At 39.9% G+C, this 27,952-nt stretch overlaps 2 long non-coding RNA genes across 2 annotated transcripts in view; one reads left to right on the top strand and one right to left on the bottom strand.

Annotated features, from left to right (window-relative positions):
- Positions 1–27,952, bottom strand: part of LOC146982915 (uncharacterized) — a 119,339-nt gene that overhangs the window by 55,121 nt on the left and 36,266 nt on the right. The gene's annotated exons all lie outside the window — the stretch shown is intronic.
- The window catches only part of LOC146982918 (uncharacterized), a 30,056-nt gene continuing 3,737 nt past the window's right edge, over positions 1,634–27,952 (top strand). The window contains exons 1-2 of the long non-coding RNA XR_015036349.1: positions 1,634–1,725; positions 7,433–7,483. This is a non-coding gene — a long non-coding RNA (uncharacterized LOC146982918). The remainder of the gene's footprint in view (positions 1,726–7,432; positions 7,484–27,952) is intronic.

The raw sequence follows: 27,952 nt of genomic DNA, 5'->3' as shown, positions 1-27,952 counted from the left end.
TGACACGCATTGCCAGGGAAGATCCGATCTGTCTGTTTAGACTGCAGACGCATTGGCAGAGATCCGATTTGTATCTGATTTATTTCCACATATAACGGGGGCCTGAATCTGATCTGACAATATCCGATTCCATGCGCATTTGTCCCGTTTACACATTCATGTTACAGATCCGATCTGAGCCACTTGAGAGAAAAAAATCGGAATTGGGCCACTTGAACCGTGCAGTGTAAAGACAGGCGGGATATCAACAACAAGCAGTAGCTCTGGTGGCCTCTCAAATTGACTTTATTGACTTTATTGAATTATCAAAAGTAAAAAAATCTGTTTCACCATATTGACCACACTGCTGTTTTGATATCATTTCCAAAATCTATTTAATTTCACTTCACCCACTACTGTGCTTAGGACATGCTGGCGATGACGCATTCTCACATCTATTCACTCTTTGTTTCAGAGCCTTGGCCTTAGGCTGTTTGTTAGGCAGCTACTTACACATGCAAAGGCTCTGTTCACACAAGGTAATGCAGCATTATGGTAAAACAAATCACCTTCATAAACACACATTGCTGGCTTAGGCCATGTAGCACATTTACTTCCTCTGTCACTGTGATGCTATAACCAACTGCCAAATCAGTGGGTAGCAATGGCCTACCAGATTAACAGTAATTGGTGAATTACAGAGCTAATCATTTGTTTATTGTAAAAAATATTTTATTGTTTAAATCAACACAAATATGAACAACATACCAGAAGTCAATCCAAAATATCCTTGATTGAACGACTTACTTTTTGGATCCTGGCATGTTTTGAGAAATAAGATTCTCAACAACATATTCACTCCTGCAGTTTTGCTTTGTAAAATAGCCTACAACTTAAACACTTCTGTGCCCATGCAGTCAGTGCTGAAGCATGCATAAATACTGATGTATGCCAAACATAGACATGAATCCAAAGAAAACAATTACTGTAAGTATGCTCATTACTACCATAAGTAAACAGAGATTTCATTTCCTAATTCATGGGCATATTTTATTATAGCGCCATTTCAGACGAGGAAATGAATGAAGCAGGATCGGTTTTCTGTGGAGAAAGGCTCGTTCATTTTCGCAAATAACAGTGAAGATGATGGGCGGCCCTATTGAATGTGAGCTGAGTCACAAGTGCGGACGTTAATGTGGTTGCTCCATAATGATGGGCCTGCGATGCCGACCAGATGGCTGTTATTAGGCGGCTGGATGAGGAGATTTGTAAAAGTAAAAAAAGAAAACTTCCAATCACAGAAAGAGAAGGGGAGGATAATGAAAGGTAAACTCTGGTTCATAACCTTATGTTTTATTAAATCCAGGGCAGTGAATCAAGCACATACAAGAAAACAAACTCACAAGAAATGATAGGCTACCAATTAAAACGTGGGACAAGCATGCAAACATGGTGGAAACAAGAAGAGCAGAAATGGAGGTTAGCAGTGCAAAATGCATGTTAATGTGAAAAATCATGTAGCCTACAATTTCTGTTACTTTGTACCCTTTTTACCGCAAATACAAAAGGTGCACTATTGTTCATGTCTTGCTCTCAAACAAACATTCTGATGTCATGAACAAAGTGAGCTTCATTATTGTTGCTCTGTGTTTCCAGCTCATGCAGGACGTGTTCTGAATCACAGAGAAAAGGAGAGCTCAGGAAAGAAGAGGAAGGAGAAGAGGAGAGGAGGCATGACACAGACAGGTAGAGAGCAAAGGTTTCATTCGGCACTCAGGCCACCGTATACTGAAATTAGCGCTTAGCAACAGCTTCCTTTCGAAACCCTGTTGTCATGGCGACAAGCAGAGGGATGCAGAAGTGAGTATTTACCAGCATTCTGAATCCAAAGTCAACACAGGGACAACCAGATCGAGTTATTTAAGAATGCAAATCCTTGTGCTTCTCAGCTACACACATCTAAAGTTGAGTTCACACCGGACATTTTATTTTTGTCGCTGTCGCTCGTGTCACTCCAAAAAAAATCGCTCTGTCACTCAGCTGCAGTCACTCGTCAGTTTGGTGCAATTCAACAGATAGCTCTGACGTCATCCAAGCGATTCCAGTGAATCCGGTTTTGCTCCGCTGGACCGGTGGAGTTTACGTTTCCATGATTTCAGTAGTTGTCATAGTTAACTTACGCATAGATTACGGCAGCCAATCAGCGCTAAGCGACGACAAGCGACTGACGGCCAGAGACTTGGGAAAAATCGCTTCGTCGCTGTTGCTTGGAGCCCCAACGATCTTCCGCCTGAGCGATTGATATTGACTTAAAGGTTCATGAGGCAAGATTTGTGAAGAAATGCACATGCGTTTTAAGTTTTTTACTGCTAATGGGCGATGAAGCGTTCAAAACCAAAAAGAATGAGCCCACTCGCGTATCTCTCTGTTGCCTTGAACAGGCTGTGTGCTGCATAATGCGCTGCAATTCTGGGTCCGAATTTCCCGCGCAGTCCGCGGATGTGACGTCAACGACGCTGCATGCGCGTTCTCGACAGCTTTGGCTTTCCACCACTTGCGACCAGCGGCGGTCGGCGGATGTCTTGCAGCCTGAACAGTTATGTGAGCAGCGAGTAGAGAAATAACGCCACTTTCTTGAATTTTACTATTTTTTCATGCGAGAAAGTGACAGTTTAGATTCCCAATCTGTTGTCAGTTTATCCAAATAACGTCTGTAAGTAGATTTGCTCCGACATTTTTCGGAGGAGTGCAGAGCCACACACGAGCGGCAGCAGCGGCTCGTCACAGAGGCTGCAGCCGGGGAGCTGAGCTCATCGGCCGGGCAACCTCTGTTCTCCTCCCAGGGAAGAAAACCAGCCGAGTAAGTTACCCACAGGTTTTTAGAGGCCGGTGTGCTGACCTGATGCCTGGGCGGTCAACCTCCGGGTGTCGCGGTAAATTGCGCACTGTACAATGAGCGCGGCATGGCGCATTTACTGTTTATTAAGAGCCAAGCGCGACGTGTGTGTCGTGAGAGAGACAGCAGGTAGAGGTAGGGCTGGGCGATATGGCCTAAAAAAAAAATCTCTGATTTTTTTACAAAAAATCCGATTCACGATTTAAATCGATTTTCCCCCTCTCTCACCTAAAGCTATGGTCTACGACAGCACAATTGGATCTCAAGTGAGCGGACCAGTAAAATAATAGCATGATATGGTACTATAAATAAAAAGAACTTTTTCCTTTGTATTATAAGATGTTTACAGTTAATGAACTATTCTTTTACAAAACATATTATGAACAATCTGAAATGTTTTGACAAAAATACATGCAATTTCAACAATATTATGCCTCTTCTTCCTTCTATGTAATTTTCACACATGGCAAATTCATTCTGAGGGCCAGATTGGACTCCCTGCTGGACCAGTTTTGGCCCGCGGGCCGCAGGTTTGACACCCCTACCCCCGACCCCAGAGCAGAGCAGAGCAACAAGCCTGCTGCCAGCAGAAAACGCGGCGCCAGCTTTGAATGCGGAGTAAAATATCGAATTCACAACTTCCACAATAAAAACAAAGATTAGGCTACCTGTTCAACATAAACTCCGCTCTATCAGCACCACCGCCGCAGCCTGAGCGGTCGCTCTGCACAGTGCACACCGCGGCTCCGCAAGCTTTAGACCCCGTGTCTCCCTGCTTCTCTCCCTGACGCACAGCGCCCTGTCCTGGGGATGCCCGCCGCCGCCGCACCGACAGTCCGGTTGCCGCCGCCACGCACCAGCCAGGAACACACTGGCCCGGCCGTCGGGCGTCGGAGAGTCGGACCACGTCGGGTACAGGCAACTGGTGCCGCCGTCATTAGCAGTCATTAGCAGTAGCTGGTACATGGTGGTGACAGTGTTTGGGTCTTGTTCCTTTCATAGCGAGCAACAACACGGGAGAGATGTTGCGGGGGCGCGCGCACTCTGAACTACGGGAGCCCAGCAGGGAGCGTTGGTGGTGGATGTTGAAGAGAAAATCGATTTTCATTTAAATAAATCGACGTAAAGTACAAATTCGAATTAATCGATAAAATCGATTTATCGCCCAGCCCTAGGTAGAGGGGCTGACTGGCAGAGATGAGAGATAGTGAAAGCTGTCCTTTTTTTCTGTGAGAGACTGCTGCGGCGGACCCAAACGAAACTGTGGCGGCTGATTAATGGAAAACACTGGTATAGTAACGTTATGCCGTTTCCAATTCAGCCAGTGTCACTGTCACATCATCAGCTGCACTGCTGTGTCGAGTTGATGCACGCTCCCGCACCAGCTTGGCTGATGGCTGCAGTAACCCTGACGTATCGCTAATGAGTTTTATTCCTTGATCCTGCCTCAAGCTCCTTTAATATATAAACTTGTCGCCAGCGACAAAAATAAAAGGTCCGGTGTGAACGCATCTTCAAAACATCTGTATTTTGTATAAAGTATATGGCAACCAGGTGCATGAGATCCTTATGTTTTCATATTGTTTATTAGAACATTTGAATGTAACTGTATTTGTACCTATAACACAATTACACAATAATGTATTTTGTATTGTATATCATTTAATTAGCCTATATCATTTATGCATAGTTGCATACATGTTGACTAATGACTAATGACAAAAGACGGGAACAAAAACAAAACGAAAAGGAAAACAACACGTTTCTTAAGCATGTAATGTAGAAAAGACTCAGGAAAATAATTTAATAAATAACCAGCGGAATTGTGCAAGGAGATGACTCAGTCGAATTATTATTATATAAAATAGTTGTGTGTGCATTTCGTCTTTCTGTTCTTTTATAAAACAATATTTTTTTGAAATATAAACAAAAGGTACAAGATGAATGAATAGGACATGATGTAACATGGCCCAAAGTCTCTTGCAATAAAAACAATGCTATTGGTTTAGGATCAATAGTGAAGACCAAAACAGAGCTGATGCAGTTATTTCCTCTCCTTGGGGAACTCACAGCATTTGTTTGTTGTGAGTGAGTCATAAGTCACAGCCATCGTACCTGGCCATACCTTCAATTTGCCACTTCCAGAGTTGGGGAGATGTGATAAGTAGGGAAACCTGCTGACTCTTATATAATAGCACTGTTATATCAGAACTCCCAATGCAATACTGTGCTTCTGCTCCAGGTGAGAGTAAACAGCAGCTGCTCTTGGTGTAGACTGGATGTTGGATGTTTATAAGCTGTAGGCAACTGTATGTAGGCCTAAAGATAAAAAAAACACAGTTAAAAGATAGCTAAATGAGGAAAACATTAAAGCAGAAGTAAGTGGTCCGGTCGTTTTCGCTAATGCTGCGTTCCAGGCAGGCTTTTGAAATCGTAAATTACAGCTTCAAGTCACAACTTACGACTTTGTAGCGTTTCAGGCAACCCACTCGTGTTTTTCCGACCTGTTTTACCTGTGAAAGTCACTATAACGGCCACTCGTAACTTCTGACCCGTGAAGTCTTACCAGATCGAACTGGTACGACTTCACGGTCGGAAAAATACGAGTTTCCTTGAACGCACCATAACAGTCCTCGTCCCTACGTCGCCACATTCACGGCGTCCCTTGGCTGCACACACAGCCCTGCATGCCGTTCTCTCTCCTCATTGGATAAAAACTGTAGGATACGATAAATGTTTTCTCCTCGACTCAGAGCAGAGCAGAGTGACTGACAGACCCGTGTTTCGGTCCAAACACTCTATGTAAGTGATTGCTGTCGGAAGATATAACTATTTAAGACTTATATTAACACAAATATATCACTTACTTCTGCTTTAAGCAACAGTATTTTGTGTAAAAGGTATATTAACTAGCCCATTTATCGTGTTTATTATTCGATTTGAAATGCAGGTGCTGATCTCTTTGAATAATGCGAACTGGCCCATCCTTAAAATCCTCAAGTTTCATGAGCCAAACACTTTTACAAATTCATTTGTGCTGCCTTTTTCCAGCCTCTGCCTTTGTCAGGGATCCTGAGTGAAGCAGAGCATGAATGACCCTCACATGAATGTCAAGAGAATTCAAGAGGTTTAAAAACTCTTAATCAACACGTGACTGCAGCCCCCTGTGGTGTGGACACATGGACACGCACACAAACACACACACCTTGTACCTGAGAGGATAAACCTCAGCTGCCATCCAAGGATGCTCAGAGGCTTTGAGAAAGTGAAGCACTGTGCTCTAATGTGGCCCTGACTGATGCACGTGCAACCCCCCCAAAAAAGTTATTTGATGTCAGTCCTGACTTTCTTATATTATATATTTGATTGATTGATTGATTGATTGATTGATTGATTATTTTTTATTTAAGTGTCATGCACATCTTTTGTGCCCAGCCCACATGGGCTTACAAGACACTCAGCATTTAAATACATACATTCAAGAATAGCTATGGCATGTTGTTTTAGAGGAGAGAAAAAGAGAATTACAAAACAAAACAAACAAAAAAAATACAACAAAACGGAGCACAACAGATCAGAAATAAACAAACATGCTTCCAGGATACAGAACAGCAAGCAGCATATATATTTATATTTTTTTTAAATTCTTAAGATATTTTTTATTTTAAATTAGAACAGCACTTTTTGCTGACAAACAGACAAAGGTGAAAACATAACCCCCTTTTGTTTTTGTGTGTGACTCACAGCAGGGACGCACCTTGCTTGATTCTCACCAGTGACACAGGATCTAGGCTTGAAGATGTGTGACTTCTTCCCATCTTGGCTCTCCAGTCTATCCTTGATAAGTAAATAAAAGGTAAAGGAAAAAGTAAATAAAGGGCATGTATTTTCAACATCTGGGAAACTGCTACTTTGATTTTATTGGAAACTCGTGAACCTAAAAATAGGTAAATTGTTTTTTTCCACAAATGAATAGAGTATAATATGCTGAAGTTTTTTCTTTTCAATCAATACTGATTGAATGTATCAATATGCTTTTATCGAAACACCACTCTATTGTAAATCAAGTGGTTTGGAATAATTACATATCCAGGTAACTTCATTTTGTATCTATGTACAGAAGATGTAGATAGTTTTATGTCTCTAACATGAATTCCCACCTTCTCCCTCAAATCATGCATCTTAATGTGTAGCTATTGCTCCCAACGCCACTAGATGGCATTTTGATACTGCGTGCTAGGCAATTGCATTTTTTTGTCCTCCAGCACTGTTGAATGGAACAAACCAGAGATCCCATGGGAGACTACAAATCTGTTTGACTTGAGCTCAGTGTATGTACTTCTCTGGAAGCCTTGTAAACAAATCAACAAGTAAGTAGATGGTGAAAAAGAGGGATTCACAAAATAACAACACTTAAATACAATAAATTGTTTGCATTACTTTTAAAGACAATAATAAAAAGAACGAGAACCTCACTTTTCATGGAAGTTTCCCATTAAAACCTGCAGTTCAGTTTTATTTTTAACTGTGTACTAAAACTGATGCATGTGTTGACAGAGAGGGCCAACTGACAGACAGCAGAGGGGGGACGAAGGAGACGAAAACATGGTTAGTGTTCATTTTTGTTCCTAACCTTTATACTCTGATGCATCTGTATTGCCCTTTCCTGTTAATTTTTTTTTTCAGAGGCCTATTGTAAGAGAGAAATGAGTCATCTTATACATTTTCCTGTCTTTTCCCAAGCACAGGAAGACGTTAGCAGTTCTACTTAAGCAGTTTTATCTCTGCTGCTGAGCCCAGAGCAAAGTGAGTCACAGTGACTGACAAACAACTGACGCTCAAACTGCACCAGGCTATGAAACCAGATGCAGCTGATTTCATTTTAAATAGTTTCTTTTAGTTCTACGTGAGGTGTGACAAAAAATTAATTAACAACTTGTCACACTGCTCATTGTCTCACTGCACTGTCAACACAGATGAAAGCAGATATACGGAATAACTGGTTGATATTGATTGAGGCTGTGACAGACTCATATTTTGTACTTCAGTGAAAAAGCTCTGAGATACCACTTAGAATAATTCACAAATGTATTTAAAGGTCCAGTGTTGTAATATGGGGGTAAAACCATGATATGTAGTGTTCAGATTCTAGTTTGCAGCAGCAGCGCTCACTCGCTTGCTGGCTCTCACCCCTCCCATTAGCAAAGTGACAGTGGCCTTTAAGGACAAAAAAACTTGTTTACCAGAACGACTGGGAGTATTCAGGAGCATGGAGGGAAACCATTTTACAATATGTCTGCTGTTTCCTCCGACTCCTTCTTTCTTTCTGCCTTATTCTTCGTTGGTTTATTTATGCACGTGAAACTCGAAACGTGCTCTCTCAAGACCCTTGCTATAAGAATTATAAGGATATGAAAACCAAACAAATTTTATTTTATACCGATTATACACTTATACAAATATATTCATGCGTAATATAGTAGTTTGCCATTTAACATTGCCAATTATTACACACTGAACCTTTAAAGAAATTAATTCAGGTTCCTTTTTTGTACTTACAGCTATAGTTACTGTTAAAAACTGGGTTACTGTACTGTAGCAACAATTACAACATACTGGAATTAAAAAAAAAATCGACAAAGCCGACAAATAAAGGTAACAAACCTACTACTATGACTATAGCAATTATGGCAATGGGCCAAAATTTTGAACTATCCCTTTAATATTGGTTATATACATGACAACAAATGAAGGTGCAGCATATTTGTAATAGTGAAGAACAGTTGGCTGAGATTATAATTATATTTATATGGAACTCAAATGTGAATAAAATAACTCGATTGTATACTGTATTTAGCCTGCATGCTTTTTTTTTGTTTTGTTTTGTTTTGCTTTCGTCATCACCACATGTGTCTTATATTGTTTGTCTCTAAAAAAAAAAAAAAAAATAAATATTTAGGTGTATCTATCTGGTTCACATGCAGGGATGTATACAGGTTCTCATACATGTAGGGCATGAGCACAGCTACTAAGGGTTTGTTTTCCCTCATGTGTGTCATTTGTCACCACCACTTATCCAGTGTTGTATTCCCACTGTAGAGTTGTAGGTTGTTGTTTTTTTTTAATCAAATTACACTTCAGTTCGAAATGGCTTATAGCATTATCCATGACCCAGTGCCTGCAGCTATCACAAAGAGTGTCACAAACCCAATTAAAGTGACCTGATAGCCCTATGGTGCCCATTGACAATTTTTCAATTTCAGCACTGAGCATTAATGAATGCATCAGATAGTGTTTTATCCAAAATTGTTCCACCTAATGAAATCAGCAGAAAAGGGACAACATTATATAAAATAGGCTACTTGTAGAATAGAATAGACATTAATGTTTAGCTGAGGCAGGAAAATTTTACTTTATAGATTATTTGAAGATGGACATAACCTGATGTGACCCACAGGTTTCTAAAGAGCAGTTTCAAAAGTGAGTGGGCTGCCTCTGTCTGAGCCAAATAATTGGCAGTTAGGTGAGGCACCCATCTCATAAGGTGACACCCTGTCACTTTAAACCTTAGTCAGGTTGTAATGGGTGAGTTTATTAAAAATAAAAAATAAAAAAACTCCCTGCGTAATTATCATGAAGGAGAAAATTGGCTACTGAGACCAAATTTTTTTTTTCTGTTGTAAAGTTTGGCATTTTAATATGGGAGTCTACCAGAGCCAGCCTCAAGTGGACATTTGAGTTACCTTGCATAAACACGGAGATCTCACACGTCTCTTGGAAAGAGAGTGAAGATCAATATGAAATTTAAGAAACATGACTTGTCTCTGTTGTGCAAGTGGAGACCAAAAGATTTGTATTTGACTTTATAATGACACAACTGCAACATTTCTCCAATAAAAACCCTCCATCAATAGTATCACGCTGTTTTTGTTTTTGTTGCTGCCTCGGCGTCTAAGAGAACACAAACAGCAGACAGCTGTCTCATAAATGAGACACAGTCAATCACTGCATTAAAGCTGTGCACTTGATCTCAAAGGGAAAAACAATCTCTGAGAAGAACACTCCCTGAAGTATAGTTTCATGTTTTCTATGTGTATACCTCAGCAGAAAAATTGCAGCAGCATTTGTAGTGTGGTATGTGTGCTCTGATGGGGCAGGAAGAAAAGCACTAATGGCTTCAAGTAGAGCAGGGTAAACAATGTGGCTTTATGCCTTAGCCAGGAAAGAGTTTACCTGTTAACACTAACTGGAAATACATTAGAAATACAAGCTTAACAGTGGCTCACAAGCAGTTTGTGCAACTGCTTGACTGGAAGAAACTGTTGTGGTAACAACTTGATACAAGCAGCTTCAACTTCATAAATATTTTCTATATAACTTCACAATATAAAAGAATGCTGCAAGTGAACTGGCATAGAAAAGGATGATCAAAAACAGCACAAAAAGCAGTGTCTCAAACATTATTGTGGATATTTGATTTGCTTTGCTTATGGGAGGCACTCGATAAAAAATGATTACCAAGATAATGTTGACGTGCATGATGCTTGTTGTTTGTTGTTATGAACCCAGCAGTCAGCAGTAACAAATTAATTAAAACATTGTTTATGTGAACAAAATGATAAAGAATGACGTGTGTAAGTTGCCTTTTTTTTTGTATGCGATAACAAGTAATTAAGCCACAGTGAATACATTTCCAGAGTTCTACGGCATGTTCCACCTAAAGAGTGACTTTCCAGATTTCCCTTTTATCTCTAGACATTACCACAGTCTATGGACATTACCCATACTGTAATATTGTCATGGTTCATCTTAATTGGTCTACTAGTAGTTGGATTAATTAAACTAAATAAAAAGCTCTGACATTGAGTCCTTAAAGGACCAAATATAACAGTTTCAGCTGATTATCCCAGACAGAACATCTGAATGTTTTTCCATGCACAGTCTAATGAATTACTTCCTCTAACCTCGGTGTTCTCTGTTTGGCACGTGATGCCCTCAAAATGGTTATGCACATGTATTAACACCTTCCTTGCACGTGCAAGTCCGATTATTTCATTATTTAGTCCCTCCTCATCATCGATCTCTTTTTCTTGTGCGGTCTGGACTGCTGTAAGTTAGGCAACATCAGGACAGATTGTCATCCATCTGGAATGCAACTTCCATTTTTACATCACATTGATCAGCAAATGTCAGCCTGAAAGCTTTCCATTAAAAGAACACCATTACTCATTACATGATTCATTATGTTCTTTATGACTGTGACATAATGACAGGGCTTACCCCGTACATGTTGTAGTTTATGTAATTTACAAATACACATTGCACAGCCAACCCACTGTCACTATTACTGTCACTCACTGCACATTGCGGGTGATGCTGGTGTGACAGAGTCATACATACACACTCACAGACAATAACTAATGAGATGAGTGCAACAGAGTTATGCACACACACGCATTTATATATATATATAGTACTGTACACATTCTAACGTTTTCCAGTGCTGTGATGACCACCAGCTCTGCACGTGTCGTATCGGTTTCTTCATGTGACACAGCTGTATACCTGCTGTTAGTGACTTGACCCACCTGCAGATCCACCTACTTGCGCCGCCGTGTTTGTGTGTATGTAGGTGTTGCAGTGCATGCAGACAATTGCACGGACATGCACGTGCATATGTGTTCCGCATGTACAGTACAGGGTCTTTGATCGGGTCTGATTTTTGAGTTTAGTTGTATTAGTATGTCACTGAGAGCAGCACACTCACGTGCCTGTGATGAATAGGACCGCTCCTGCAGCTGTATGGTAACTGAGCATTTGGTCAACAGATGTTCAACAAGGCTCATTTAAGGACCCAATTGTGTGAGACCACTATGTACTGAGGTCACTATGCAACTTAAAACTTAATGTAGCTACAGGAAAATACTCAGTCAGAAGAATTTGATATGTACTTCATGTAACTCTACACCTACAATAGACATCTAGGCTATTTATTTGTTTGTATACAGTGCAATACAAAAGACTGGTGATATTGGATACTTTTCACAATTCACACATTAAGAAGCCATAAAATCATGATAAAAAAACATCTTCATCTGTCTCCATCAAATCAAACTTTATTGTCATTGCAGTCATACTTTGCCGCACATGGCATAATGAAACATCTGAGCAATCCTGTGCTTAGTGGTCAAAAGTTCTTGTAACGCATATGTTAACAGTTCCCTATTTAAACTTGTAGCAAATATGAGGCTAACCATCAGTCATTTAGGGTTGGTTTCTGACCGATTAAGATTAGTTTAGTTTGCCTAGAAAATCGTAAAGGTAAATTACTCTGAAGGATTACTTCCTATGTATCTAGCTTCTGCCCAGTTTAAAAACACCATTAAAGTCATCATCTACAATATATTGGCCCAATTCCAATCCGACCCCTCACGGACTCACTGACTTAGAGGCGCGTTCACGGGAAGTCTGTGAGTGTGTGAGGGCTGTTCCATTGTCAGATCATCAAGTCAGTGAGTCAGTGAATGAGCCCTTACTGCCCCCTTACCGTAAGTCAGCACCGATGCTGACTTTGGGTAGGGGAATTACCCACAGTTCATAGCGTTGTGAAGTCAAACCATAACACATGGGATGCCGTCGGAACGCAAGTGTTAAAAAAAAAAGAAATTAACACACGTGGACAGAGAGAGCTCCGCCAGTCTCTTTATTGTTAATGGACAGGAGCCAAAAAAAAGGAATAAATAAAAAGAAAAGAAGAAGTTTACTGTCAGTGTTAACGTGCAGTTTGTGATTATTGATGATGATTTGATCAGATCTGATCCAGGAACATTTAGTTTTGAGTCCGTCCACCTCACACACCTTGTGCGTATTGAAAGTACAGTAAATTTATCGGTCCAAGGGCAGAGTTAAAAACATTTTGTTGTCAAGGTAACGTGTCGTGAGAGTGGGTAAGTGCTGTTCCATTCATGTTTACAGCATCTGGACCCTCACAGACTCTCACACTCTGTCACTTAGAGCTGACGTCACTTTAGTCAGTGAGGGTTCAGGGCCTGAGTCTTTAGGGGGCGGATTGGAATTGGGGGATAGCCTATTAGGCCTTGTCATCAACTTCTGGAAATATTGGAAATGTCGTCTGGTACTATACTTTAAAAGTTTACCTTTATTTTTCTGGTCTCAACTGGTGATTCAGAGATGACATTAACAGTTACATCATAGGTGGGAAAAATGTTCAGATATGGACTACTGAGCTACTTTAGCTGTCACCACTGACAGATGATTGAAAGGTTAAGTAATTACTTAGAGAGACAGACTTGAGAGAATGACGACTTACCCTCATGGCTGTAGTGTTGGACAGGAAAATGTTTGTTCCACTGGCTGCTGGATTTAAAGCTTACCTGTTTCCCACAGACAATTAAAATTGCCTATCATACCGGGGGCCAGGGAATAGTGATTACAATGAATAACTACTTAATTAGGATTGCATGTCATCAGCACAAATGCCTGATGGGACTGTCTTTGTTTTTGTTGAAGATCTGGATGAGATGAGATGAGATGAGATGAGATGAGATGAGATGAGACTGCCCAGTGGACATCAATTCTTTGCTCATCAAAAGAGTCAATCAAAAAGTGGGACATGGTGTCCTGTTTCATAAAATGAGGAGAGACCCGTAGAGACTTAATGAGATGAAACAAGATGAGATCAAATGAGATGAGAAGGCATGAGATCAAATGAGAGGCGATATGTTCAATGAGATGAAGAAAGGTGAAATGAGACAAGATGATGAGATGAAACAAGACGAGGAGAGATGACATGAAATGGGAAAAGGTAAAATGGCATACTGTATGTCAAGACAACATGAGGTAAGACTGAATGAGATTAGATGATATTAGAGAGGATCAGATGAAAGACAGCAAAACGAGAAGAGGTGAAGTTCAGTTTTTGTTAATGTGCTGCTATATAAATAGCCTAAGCAGTGTTTAATGAGCATAGGTGTGAGTACGCTGCAAGTGTGACTGAGGTAATTTGTTCCGTGACAGTAGACGTCTGTTTCCAGGTCCACATGGTCTCCTAATAGCCCTGTGTCTAATTAGCCCTTCTCTTGAGAGGCTTTGCTCTGACAGGCAGTTAGATAATGTACAGATGTTGAGAACTGCATCAGGAGAAAATGCACATGGCATTGTATGGGCTCTATGCACAGCTCTGCTACTTTCTGAACTTAAAGGACAATTCCAGGCGAATTCAACTCGGGGGTGTATTTTCATATCATTTTACGTCTAAAAGAAGGAATCTGAAGATTTTCAGTTTAATTGCTCCTGTTTTGCGGTAGTTGCGTCTGTCCCCGCATCGCCACGGCAGCAATGAATGGGAGTGGATGTAAGTTCCGCTGTTTAGGCTGTTTACAGCCCTCAAAGCCGCAATTTTTTTCCACAGACAGCGTCAGATGGCGACTCAAACATGCACCCAGAAGTTTATTTACTTCAAGCAAGCCGACATGTTTGTAAAACTAGATCTAATTCAAAGTCTCCCGGAGTCTCGCGCGAGCCCGAAGTTGCCGTGCTGGTGTATTCAGGTGCAGTAGGAGCTACCGCTTGTGTCATAAACACCTGCTTCAAGTAAAAAAAACTTCTTGGCGCATGTTTGAGTAGCCACCTGACGCTGTCTGTGGGAAAAAATGTACACTTCAAGCAAGTAAAGAGTTGATATTCCTGTGTTTATGACACAAACGGTAGCTCCTACTGCACCTGAATACACCAGCACTGCAACTTCGGGCTCGTGCGAGACTCCGGGAGACTTTGAATTAGATCTAGTTTTACAAGCATGTCGGCTTGCTTGAAGTAAATAAACTTCTCGGTGCATGTTTGAGTCGCCATCTGATGCTGTCTGTGGAAAAAAATTGCGGCTTTGAGGGCTGTAAACAGCCTAAACAGCGGAACTTACATCCACTCCCATTCATTGCTGCCGTGGCGATGCGGGGACAGACGCAGCTACCGCAAAACAGGAGCGATTAAACTGAAAATCTTCAGATTCCTTCTTTTAGACCTAAAATTATATGAAAATACACCCCCGAGTTGAATTCGCCTGGAATTGTCCTTTAAGGCTGCTCTTTCATTTCCTGTCTTACATTATTGGACAAACTGTTTAATCCAGGTGTGTCTGAGTAGTCACAATGGTCAGACACACCTGGATTAATCAGTTTGTCCAATAATGTAAGACAGGAAATAAAAGAGCTGCCTTAAATTCAGGAAGTAGTGGAGCTGTGCATGGAGCCCATTGGAGTCACTTTTAACTGAAGATTTAAAAAAAATAAAAAATAAAAAAAATAAAAAGTCAATTGAAATATCTATTCAATGTATCATTATTTTAGAGAGATTGTTGAAAGAACCCCTTTATGTGAAAAAGCCGAGCAGAGGCCAGGTCAGATGGACCTTTCTCTCTTTCTGAAACCTTTAATGAATCATAAGGTGCGGGTAGCATGGTGGTTCTGATGCCTGGACATCTTTTAGCCAGTATCCAATATAAGCCAAGTCTGTCTTGAATGAGTCTGCCTCCAATGCTGACTAATCATTCAGTAATATTGCAGTATATATTACAAAGCAGCATCCTTGATTTGATTGACTTACTTTTTTCTCATTGCTCATTGCTGTATATTGGGTGAACAGCAGAATGGGTTTGAATCCTTGTTAATGCGGCATGGTTGTGACTCAGCTGAATGGCATTAGTGTTTTGTATCTTTTGAGTAGCTTCAACAATTGTTCCTTAAGTTGATCACAGTCATGATGATTTCTCATCACCAGATGTCCCATGACAATACTGATGCCATTGGGACAAGTATTAAGTCTAATTATCAGGCCATATTCCTAGAAGAGGAAAAGCAGCACAGTTTTCTTTTTATCCTCCCAGTGCTGCAGCACAAAGACGGCATTAAAGGATAATAAGTTGACTACAGACCAGAATTACAGCCACCAAACCAACAATTAAAACCAACATGATATTTTGGTAGGTTTTGTTGAAATCTGGCTATATGTGTGAATAGGCCTACAGGTGCCAAAGCCATGTGAGTAAGCCTGCTTCTACCACTTGAGGTTCATGTTTGAGATCCTCACAAGTGTGGTTTAAAACAATTCACTGATTCCGCTGGAAATGTCTTGTAATAACTGACAAAATTATTTTACATTTATTCGGAAAATTGTTATATAAAAAAGTCAGACGCTAATGATAAGACCAGGGCTGAATATGATTTATGCATTTGGTAAAAGGAGCTAATTCCAGATTGCTAATTATAAGAGCAAATTATAAATTATAAATGTCCTTAAGCTGCTGTGTTTTCACGTAACTACTGTAAATTAGTTATGCGCAAAGCAGTTCTGCAGCCATGCAGTACCACCCCATGAATTAAAACATGGCCAAAGTGTGTGTGTGTGTTCACCATTATCTGTGGCTTTGACAGAATTTACAATTGACTGAGAGCTCAACCGAATTGTGGAAGTTCAGTTCATTCAACCAAAAAATGTGTTTCTTTGAATGGATCAGTCACAAGCAAAGCTTAACTACTGTATGTCATTGGTTGTTTTTTGTGTGCACGTGTGTTTGTGTGTGTGTGTGTGTGTGTGTATATTCTGCGAGTGTGTGTCTGTGTGTCAGTGTGCCTGAGTGTATCTCCCAGTGGAAGTCTCGGTGCGTACCAGACACGTGTCCTTGTGTGTGAGCTGGAGAACAGGATCGACGTCAGCAGCTCAGTAGGCAGTGAGTTACAACGTTACTTTCCATGTGCTTGACTGTATGTTTTACTCTGTGTCTGTGGTGTGAGGCACTCAGCTGCTCCAGGGTCTGCCTCCCGGCTGCGTATTCCTCTGCCTTTCAAACGACGATGATTCACACAGAGGCTCTGCCACGATAACCACCTGTTGCACTGTAAATGCTGCAGGGTTAAGTGCACGAGAGTGGGTGTGTCAGCAGAGCTTACATTTGCTAACAAATGAATTGGCTGCCTGTGGATACGCTCACACCAATGTTGCAGTTAAACAACATTTCAACTAAAAGCAAAGGAGCTGTTTGAATTACATTCAACCAAAGGCAAGGACATCCACCACCCACCTCGCCCCCAATTAAAAACAAACAAAAAACCCCTGTTTGTCTCTACATCATTAAATCATAGCCTATCTGTCTCTGTGCATATTTGCTACACTAATCACAAATAGAAACGTTTGGTTCTCGCAGACAGATGGGCCATCTTGACTCATTACCAGCTGAGAATATGCAAATTATATTTAACAAGGCACATAATGGGTCAAGTGCAGCACCAGCAACAACAATCACAGGAACAGCAGCACAAGACGTCTCAAGACATGCAATACTAATCATAAGCAGTGAATGAGCATGGAGGCCACGCAGGCTATACTTCACACGGTCAGCATTCATTTAGCCATTGTTTTGATTATCAGTCAGTCATTGAGAACTCAGACTACGTATCTTTCTGTAAGCGTGTCAAATTAGTCTCAGAACAGTGGAAATCCCTTATTGCAGAATGGACAAACAACCCTCAGGACGCAGTTTTCCCAGAAAATAGCTTTAACTACAACAAGCATGCACTGAAGAGGAATGTAGCTATTGAATGTAAATCAGTGTCATTTGTGGATTGTCACAGCACTTGTTGGAGTTCATCTATTCAAAGAATCTGTCTTGGCATGTTCTGATAAACACAGAGATGAAGAAAAGGGAGGCTTGCAGATTTCCCAAAAGCCTCATCAGTAGCTCAGCTGGGGGGGGGGGGGGCTGTATTAGATAACATAACAACTGTTGGTAGCAGCCAAAATAAGCAGGAAAAACTGAGTGACACAAATGAGCAAGCCAGGCAAGCTTTTTGTTTACATTTTCTGACCGGTGTTTAACTATTAGAAATAATGCAGTACGACTTGGGGGAACATGTGTAGCGATATCTTGTAAATGAATATTTCATCAGTCAAAACCTGTCGAATCTACATACCTCTGTGGTCTCTTCAGATGTTTACTCAGTACCTATTTATGATAATTATTCCCAAAATGATGAAATATTGGTGCCAATATGTGTTGTTCCCTTCAACTAAACATGTTTCTGTAGTTTGTTTTTCTAATTTGGAGCAGCAGAGCTCCACCTCATTCAGTCTGTCTGAGGATTTAATCAGTGTTTCTGTGTAGGCCTATGTGAGACGTTCTGATTATTCTCTGAACAGCTCCTCAGTCGCTTATGTGAACAGAGAATCTAGCCTCAGTCTGAGGAACACATTGTCTTTCTTCCCGATCGTTTGATAACTGATTTTCTGTGACAGCATTCACCCTCTGATCTGTGAGTCAGGCTTTTGAAAGAAGTTGTCATGCGTGTCATCCTCCACTGCAAATGTCATTCGAGGTGGAATATGATTTGGTTGCACATTTTGGCTTAATAATCCTGAATGAACTTCATGTTAACATTTCTAACGTGAAAACGCTCAATAGACTCCTTCACAGCTTGCAAACAGTGTGACATATTTTGGGGGGCGGGGCTTAGCTGGAGGCAAAACATCTCAAACATGCTAGCTTGTGTAACCCCAGTCCCATGTAGCTAGTAAATATTGACTGACAAAAAATTAGGGTGTTATAGTACAGTGGGACGGGGCCTGAGTTCGTCTGAAGATGGCGCTATAAGTGACTACGTATGGTGTCTGACCTTTGTAAATCATCCTGCAATTGTTATTGAATGTAATTGGATTTATGCTCTGTTGCTATTTGTAAACTTGCCGTCCCTGTAAATGAGGGAAACCTCAGTGACCAATTAGTTAAAATAAAGGTTTAAATAAAATTAAAAATTAAAAAATAAATACCTGTGATCAGGGTTTGAAATGACCTTTTTGACCTACTAGCCAAGTGGCCAGATGAAAAAAGTTACTCGCCAGCCAGAGCCAAAACTAGCCAAAACCAACAAGTTGCTTCATTATTGTATTGTATTTAGTTATATCAAGTTCAAGTTCAAGTTTAACTTTATTATCCTCAAAGAGGAAGTTCACGTGGTCATTGCACAGCCCATGTCAGATAGATAAAAAAGAAATAGGGATAAATAAATATATATATATATATATATATATATATATACCATATTACAGTCATCCTGTTCTTCTCAATCAATTGTGCTGTGTAGACAATTGATTGATTGATTGATTGATTGATTGATATCTTTATTTCGACCATGTAAACGACAATGTAAAAAAAAAAAAAAAAAAAGAATAAAAAAGATAAAATAATATAATAAGGAAATAAGTGAACAGCAAAAATGTATACGCAAAAGCTTACAGTTTACATGAGCGAAAAGGAGTAGGAAGAAGTATAAACTTATCTAATTAGGGTCCGGGCAGCGCAGCTGCCAGGACACTATTGTATTCCTAGGAATTCTTCTTCTTCTTCTTTCTTTCTTCTTCCAAGGAAGTCATACTTCCCATGGGCGAAAACTCACCAAACTTTGCACAAAGGTTCAGTCCCATGCCAGATTCACTCAACTCCAAGGACATGTGCCCCCCCCTCCCAGGGGGGGCACAATAAGCGTTTAAATTTAAAAACTTTAAAAATTCCTACCAAACCAACGGTAGATGCTACAGTGTTGAAACTTCACCACAATGTCGCCTCAATACTGCTGAAACTTTTGTCCACTTAAACTTATTACAAATTATGAAGTCCATCACTCTGTTTTTTTCAATAACTGTAAAACTTTTAAAATGTATCTCCTCCCACAATTTTTGCTCAATTGTCACCAAACTTGCTACAGAGCATCTCCAGACCGTCCTCCACAAAACTTGTTTCTCGGATTTTTGATTAAGCAAAAATTGAGCCTACAGTGCATGAAAACGTTTGACTGTAAACAGTACTATAAACATATACCATCAAATTCTTGCTAAATACATTTTCAAACTTCCTGAAAAAAAATGACAATATTCTGGAGTCATGGTTGATGAAGTTTAGCAAATATCAGAATTTTAATTCAAAAACTGAATTTTTGAGAACATTTTGAATTCTGCTCTCATGGGAACAACTGCAGTCAATGTGAGTGTGGAATTTTTAAACATCATATTTTCTCTTATGAAGCAAAACACTTATCATTAAAAACAAATCACCAACATTTCCATGCTGTCAAGATGCAATTTATGTATTATCAGATTTTTGTTTAGATGACTGAATTATTGACATTTTGACCATTTCATCACAACAGCTGCCCGGGCACTGGCTCACCTGAGTGGATAAATGAGGCTACACAGCAGATCTCCCTACCAGCTAATTAGCTCAGTGAGTTAGGAGCTGGTTCTTGGTGTCAGAGATTGTGAGTTCGAGACCCAGCGCGGGTGATGATGATCAAAATGTCAAATGTCCTCAAGCTATTTTGCTGTCTAAATGCAATTTATGTATTAACAGATTTTTGTTTAGATAACAGAAATCTGCGTTCACAACAGCTGCCCGGGCACTGACTCCCTGAGTCTATTTGAGAAGACACACACCATGTCTCACTTCCAGATAATTAGCTCACTGAGTTAAGCGCTGGTTCTTGGTGTCAGAGGTTGTGAGTTCGAGACCCAGCCAGGGTGATGATGATGATGACAAATCAAAATGTCAAATGTCCTCAACACGAAACACAAGACAATTGTCCTAATGGTGGCATCACAGCAAGCCTCTAAATTTAAAAATCCAAATAGCTTGGACTGGACCATGTGCGAAGGCTCCTAATATCTTAGACTCATAGTAGATGTTTGACAAATACATATCATTATTTTACCTCAAAAACTGATTTTTCTTTTTCTGCCTGTTCTAATTAAACATTTTACACATTACACATTTTAATCCAGATAGTAAGTAAGCAAACACCATGTGTGAATTATTCAATGTACCTCTGGAGAATCATTTCTTTATGTCTCTTTGTAAACATGATTACACTCGAAATGTTTTTGATTTCAGTACTCATATTATTCCACAGTTTTACTCCACAAATGGTGATACAGAAACTTTTCTTTGTTGTGCGAGCTCTACCAACCTTTAGATTTGATTTCTCTCTTAAATCATAACCTTGCTCTCTTTCATGAATATTTCTTGGTAGCAGATAGTTCCTTGCTTTATATAATACTTGGGCTGTTTTATGCTCCACCAAATCAAACAATTTTAGAGTTTTAGATTTCCAAAATAAGTCATTGGTGTGTGCCCCACAATCAACCCTGTGAATAATTCTCATTGCTCTTTTTTGCAGTATGAGTATGCCACAGACTTGTTAATTAATGAGAATCACTGGATGCGCTGGTTGATAAGTTTTGTTTTTATCGTGCACCACTGGCATGCATGCGTGCTTGTCTATGTGTGTGTGTAATCACATGTAAGAACCAGTTCTCATGATGAAGAGGACTGAATGATGCCTTAAGACGGATGCTTATTCTACCTGCTGGAGATTTAATCAATGGGCACAAGAATAAATATTCATATTAAACAATGAAAGTGTATACATGTCAAGCAAATGAAGCCCAGCAGTGAGAGGAACAAAGACTGTGTATTGTCTGAAATTAGTTGTTTCTCTGTATCCCATGCCACCCACCAATAACTCATCTACACTTCAACAGGCTTAGCCACTGAAGCAGAGGAATAGCATGTTCTCATACATAGACATAAGGTTTTTATCATTTGCTCAATCGAACTCTCTACCCCTGGCTAATGGGAATAACAAGAAACAACCTAGTCAGAGATGTTACCTGTCCTTGCATATTACTGACGGGGATTAAAAGAGGTCTGAGTGTGCAGTCTGGGGAGGTGGGTGTCCGGAGCAGCGAGTGAGAGACAGACATTGCAGTTTTCCTTTTTGTCTCAATAATGGAAAAAGGGATTTTGCCTGTGCTGAATGCAAACAAGAACAGTATGTGTATGTTGTCTTTGTGTGCGTGCGTGTGTGCTCTGATAGGGAGACACAAAAAGGAAAAAAAAAAAAAAAAGCACAGTTGGAGACAGGAATCAGCGAGGTGCCAAGACGAGCACAACACAAGAGTGCACGCACCTACACACCTCAGGCTGTTTGGCTTGCTGAGTCAGGCGAGAGAACAGCTTGTCCAGTGTGTGTGTCTGTGTGTTTCTCTCTGTGTGTATGTTTGTTAGCCAGATCTAGGCGTCCTCTCCTCCTAACCTTTTCCACTACAGGTTCTACTTTTGGTCCAGGCCGTGCTAAGCGCCTGGGATAATGTTCTGCTCTTTTAATTATGCTTTGCTTGTGATGACCTTAGCATGAAGGTCTTGTGATACTGCCACTGGGCTTATGAAAAATCAGAACTTGTCTCATTTGTCCGTGTCTCTCCGTGCTTTCTGCTGCATCCTCTCAGAACAGAGTGTTATGATCAAGGCGACAGCCGTTTACATTGTATTTCTCACTAGATTGCAGCTCTGATAACAGTGGATTCATTCTAACGTTCTCCTTTTTACAGTATATAACCTTTGGAATAACAAGATCACAATAACAATGTGCCACCCATGTAAATGGATAAACAGATTTTCAGCAATGAGCACACAAATATTATGTTTAATTTTCAGTTTACCGTTGTTACGTAATGGCACAATAAGGGGTATGTTTATTTGATTTTTAAATTTACCATGGCTACAGTGGAAAGAGTTTAATGTGAGAATAGCAACTGTTCTTGCATAAAGTTTAAATAGAGCCAGTCATACAAACACACAGCCTAGGTAGTTTGTGAAATACTCTAGAAATAATCTACTGATTTGTGTTTTACATTAAATTTTCAGATTTTTTTTTCTTGATTGTCAGCATGACTTTGTGACAATTAAACACCTTTAAATCTAATGACCTCTTAAACAGAAAAATATGCACATGACAACAGCTGCATTGGGAATTGAGCTTTGTTAAACTACTGCAAAGAACAGAGAGTAGGAGAGAGGATTAATTCAATAGGCTTATAATGAGGTCCAGTCATATTCTAGCTTTTGACCTAGATGGTTCATGTTAAATGACATGAGTAAATCTAGCTGTTAACTGGGCTATCAAGCTTTTGTAACAGGGAAGTGAAGCATAACATGCCTGACTTTAAACATGCAAATGCATACTAAGCCTCTTTCACTTTAGTGAACTTTTCTGACAGAAATACACCATCGGAGGTTTATATGATGGCAGGTGTGTCCTTGTCTGCTGCTGTACTGAGGGGCTACATGGATAAAAGACCTCCCTCCCAGCTGCTGTTGCTGCCGTAGAGGCTGAAACTCTGTGTCCAGGGCTGCGTCCGCTTCCTGCGTATGTTCCAGCCACTGCATTATTCCTAGTCCTTATTAATGTTAATATCAGCACCCAAATGTTGTGTTCTTGTTCACATAAATAGCTTGGACTGATCATTGTTTCATGATGTAAGTGGGACAAAATGAGAACCTGCAATGGAAAATGAAAAAAAAAGTACAGGTGTCGTGAGTAGGAATGGGGATGGTTGCAACATTTTTTCACATTTCTGTCTATATCTTGGAGCTATTTTAATTCAGTGCATTCACAATTTAATACAATGTAGTTACACGTGTCTGCTATTAAATGATGTAAATGTGATATCTGCAACACAAACAAAAACATATGCAAACAATGAAATGTCACAATTTACCCCATAGTCTGGATTAGTTGTAGAAACACCAAGCTTTCGTATATATATATCTCTGGAGAATGACTTGATATTCAAAGGATTAGAAAATTTTGAAACATCATGCACTGCCATATCCTTCTCTTCTTTGCCTTTGTGTGTTTTTTTTTTTTTTTACTCACGGATCCCAATTCCCACCGTTAATGTCATTATACCATGGCATTAAAACATGTCGAGAAGGATACATTTAGCTAAATGTTCTGGTGGCATTAATTAAAGCCTGTGAAGATTTTAAATGCTCACATGATCAGCAGATGTGCTAAAAACACAGTTTGTGGTTGGTGAGTGATAACGAGTGTCATTACGGTGATTAGCACAAGATCTCATTGCATGTATAGTGTGTAATCATAGCTCATTACAAACCCAGGCTGCTAATTGTTATGGTACATCTTGTGCGCACATAAAAGAACACATTTTAACTTTGTCACATGCATCCCATACATCAGGATGGATTGCTGTTATAAGAATGTGTGTTGTAAGTGTTTGTCTTGATGTTTGTTCCGCTGTGCAGAGAAATATTATAACATGAATCCTAAAGGAAGACACAAATGTAGTAAATTATGCAACATTAACGGACTAATGACCTTTTGTGAAGCAGAAAAATACTGTTCACATTGTTATTGTGTGTCTTCTTGTTCTGACAGGATATTGTTTGTAGGGGGAATGGTATTTAATAAAGTATTGACCATTAAAACAGATGGCCGTTATTCTACTCTGCTCATTTCATTGCACTGTTTATGTTCTTTTGTTCACTGCATTACCCCCACCTTTCTCTCCCAAACTGCCCTGGACAAACAGAATTTGGACAAGCAGTGGTCAAGAGGACTCACAATAACAGTGCTTGCACTTGCGGTACAAGCAATGCAGTGAACAAACATAAACAGTGCAATGAGATGACAGTGAAGTTGAGGATGACTATGTCCTGTAAAGGTTCATAAAAGACTATCAAAATATTTCAAGGTACCTGTTGTTGTATAGATTGTACTTGTTAATGTTATTATTAGGGCCACTTTTATTTTTGCCAAGTGCCTGAGAAATAATTAGTCAGTCCCTCCATGACTTCATCCTCATAACTCTATTGCTGTTTGATATCTTTTTTGAATTTTGTGCTATTTCAATGACAGTGTGTTTCATTAAGGAAATAATAACACAGCCTAGTTTGACACTGTTATGCTTAAAATGAAGTAATTGTTTTAGCAAGCTTTTTTTTTTCTTTTAGCTTTTGGTACATGAACACAAAGAAGACTTGTTCAGATTTTGGTTCTGGAAATTAGCGCATATTTCATTAGATATTGCCTCATTTACATATTAAACATAACATCTGACGAAACTATTCACCTGTAGTGTCCCCCCTTTATTGGCAATCAGCATGCTAAAAGTGAATAGGAGTGAGTGCAAGAGTTAAACACACACAAAAAAAGAAGAGTTCAGGGCCATTAATTTCCAGTCTGTCCATTGTGAGCACTGTGGACAGACAGTCCCTGGAAATAGTTTCCACTCAAATGCACTGCAACAAACTGTTATTACTGCAAGAGCTAAGCCACCAAGGACACATAGGCCTAAAGTAATATACAACACAGTGTTTGCTGATCCATCATCCTTACAAAATACACACACAGACACACACACACCAGAAAAGAGTATTGATATGTGTAGCAAATGCTAAATATAAGAATGTTTTCATCATTTTCTTGGTGGGAGTGCTATTTATTTTTGCTCAATGTGACATTGAATAGTTATGTAATTTTCTTTTCATTAATAAGCAGACAAACAAAAAGTAATTCTTCAGCATCTCTTTGATCTTCAAAGACTCCCTGTAAATCCAGGAGAAATGAAAGTAGATGAAGGTGTGACACAGCTAGTTTTGATTAACCATTACAAAATAGCCATGATAATCACATGTAAGTGTATCATCAAACATGCTCTCTCTCTCTCTCTCTGTCTCTCAACCTCTCTTTATCGCTGCATCCTTTCATCTAATCCACAAATATGTTTTTTTCCCGCTGTCACCAAGCAACACAAAGCAGCTGTTGCCACTGTGACTCAAAAAAAACTGATTGTGACTTTCTGCCACCTCTTCGCTTGTTAGATTACATAACATCTGACACCTTATTTAAATGGACTAACAAGTGTCATTAAGTCATTAAATTTCTGACTGTGGGTGGTTCATTCTTTGCTGTATACATTAATTGACCTGTCCATATGTGGTACGTACTCAGTGCTCTTGACCATTAAATCGACCACGTGACCGTACATACATGTTGCATGTAAAAGTGTCAACAGGGCTGTCACACTTAACACAATGAGGGAGGACATGCTTTATTCAAATTCACCATCTGCCTTACATCACCTGTCTTTCCATTGACATCTGTATCCAGACAGTGTTCCTGTGGCAAACGGTGCACATTGCGTAACTTAATATGAAAGTTTTTCTTGAAAAATATATGTTCCATGTAGGCACATCCAAAAAAAATGTGAGAACTTCTTTCTAATATAAAGTTTCACATAATATTATAATAATGTAACCTTCTGACTCTCTCATAACTTTCACAACTAAAAATGAAGTCTAAATTGTGAAAGTTGCAAGAATAATTCTACTGTGCACGCAATATAAGACCACCTCTGGGACCCCAAAAGATAACAGTGCTCCTGAGGTATTTAGCATTAGCATTAGTAGCTCTTTTACCAGTCTTGCCCATTGGTCTCACCTTGGCTTAGCCTGGCTCCACCTCCCTACATACTTCTGCTCAATTTTCATTTCCCTTACTCTGCCTGGGATTAAAATGCTTTTGCAGCTTTTCCTCTGCATCGATATCTACAGCCCAATCAGCTAACAGGGAGAGTGGCTGAGAACAATGACGTTGATGTTAAGTGCTAAGTTGGAAGTTGTAGTTCAGTAATGGCGGTGAAGTTGGATGTTCTTCTCATTGCAATAGGGGATAGCTTCATTGCATTTGGGCCAGTTTCAGCACATGGGTTAGGGTTATCGGAGAGCAGTGGCCAGTCTCTTTGGACAAATGATATGAAGTGCAAGAGACTGGTGAGGACCATGCTACTGTAGTTTTGACTTGAAAAGTACAACTCCTTCTTCACGCTACAGTGACTTTGTATCATAAAGTTACAAGACTCTACTTCAGAGGAAGAAAAGTTGTGATAACATTAAAGGACAATTCCAGCCGAATTCAACTCGGGGGTGTATTTTCATATCATTTTAGGTCTAAAAGAATGAATCTGAAGATTTTCAGTTTAATCGCTCCTGTTTTGCGGTAGTTGCGTCTGTCCCCGCATCGCCACGGCAGCAATGAATGGGAGTGGATGTAAGTTCCGCTGTTTAGGCTGTTTCCATCCCTCAAAACCGCAATTTTTTTCCACAGACAGCATCAGATGGCTACTCAAACATGCACCGAGAAGTTTATTTACTTCAAGCAAGCCGACATGTTTGTAAAACTAGATCTAATTCAAAGTCTCCCGGAGTCTCGCGCGAGACCCAGTTGCCGTGCTCGGTGTGTTCAGGAGCAGTGGGAAAAGCTACCGTTTGTGTCATAAACACAGGAATATCAACTCTTGACTTGCTTCAAGTAAAAAAAACTTCTTGGCGCATCTTTGAGTAGCCACCTGACGCTGTCTGTGGAAAAAAATGTACACTTGAAGCAAGTAAAGAGTTGATATTCCTGTGTTTATGACACAAACGGTAGCTCCTACTGCGCCTGAATACACCAGCACTGCAACTTCAGGCTCGCGCGAGACTCCGGGAGACTTTGAATTAGATCTAGTTTTACAAACATGTCGGCTTGCTTGAAGTAAATAAACTTGTCGGTGCATGTTTGAGTCGCCATCTGACGCTGTCTGTGGAAAAAAATTGCGGCTTTGAGGGCTGGAAACAGCCTAAACAGCGGAACTTACATCCACTCCCATTCATTGCTGCCGTGACGATGCGGGGACAGACGCAACTACCGCAAAACAGGAGCGATTAAACTGAAAATCTTCAGATTCCTTCTTTTAGACCTAAAATGATAAGAAAATACACCCCTGAGTTGAATTCGCCTGGAATTGTCCTTTAACAGGTTGGCTGCTTTTCAACACTTGAGACAGCCGGAAGGGTTAAGGGTTTGAGTTTGACACCGAACTCACCGTGCTTCTTCTGGATTAAGAATAAGTAACTGAAAGCAAACAGCTGTTACTGCTTAGGTGGGTTATTTAGAAAAAGCAAAGCTTTGGAAGGGACCGTTATTGCCTCCACTCTTCTTTTTTAGGATCACAAAATTGTCCGTGTAATTTTTTTCTTTTTTCATGTTACTGCATTTCTTGAAGTTGGTTTTATTATATTCATCAATCTGGGGAAGTTTGGAATTGAAAATTGTTGAGATACTCAGGTTTAATGGATCCCTGGAACATTCATGGCTAAGAATTTCATTCATATTT

Source organism: Trachurus japonicus, chromosome 8 (genome assembly GCF_045865225.1).
Source record: "Trachurus japonicus isolate A0001 chromosome 8, Traja_1.0".
NCBI classification, from domain to species: domain Eukaryota; kingdom Metazoa; phylum Chordata; class Actinopteri; order Carangiformes; family Carangidae; genus Trachurus; species Trachurus japonicus.
Note: the sequence above shows the minus strand (reverse complement) of the source record. Positions and strands in the feature narration are given on the sequence as shown.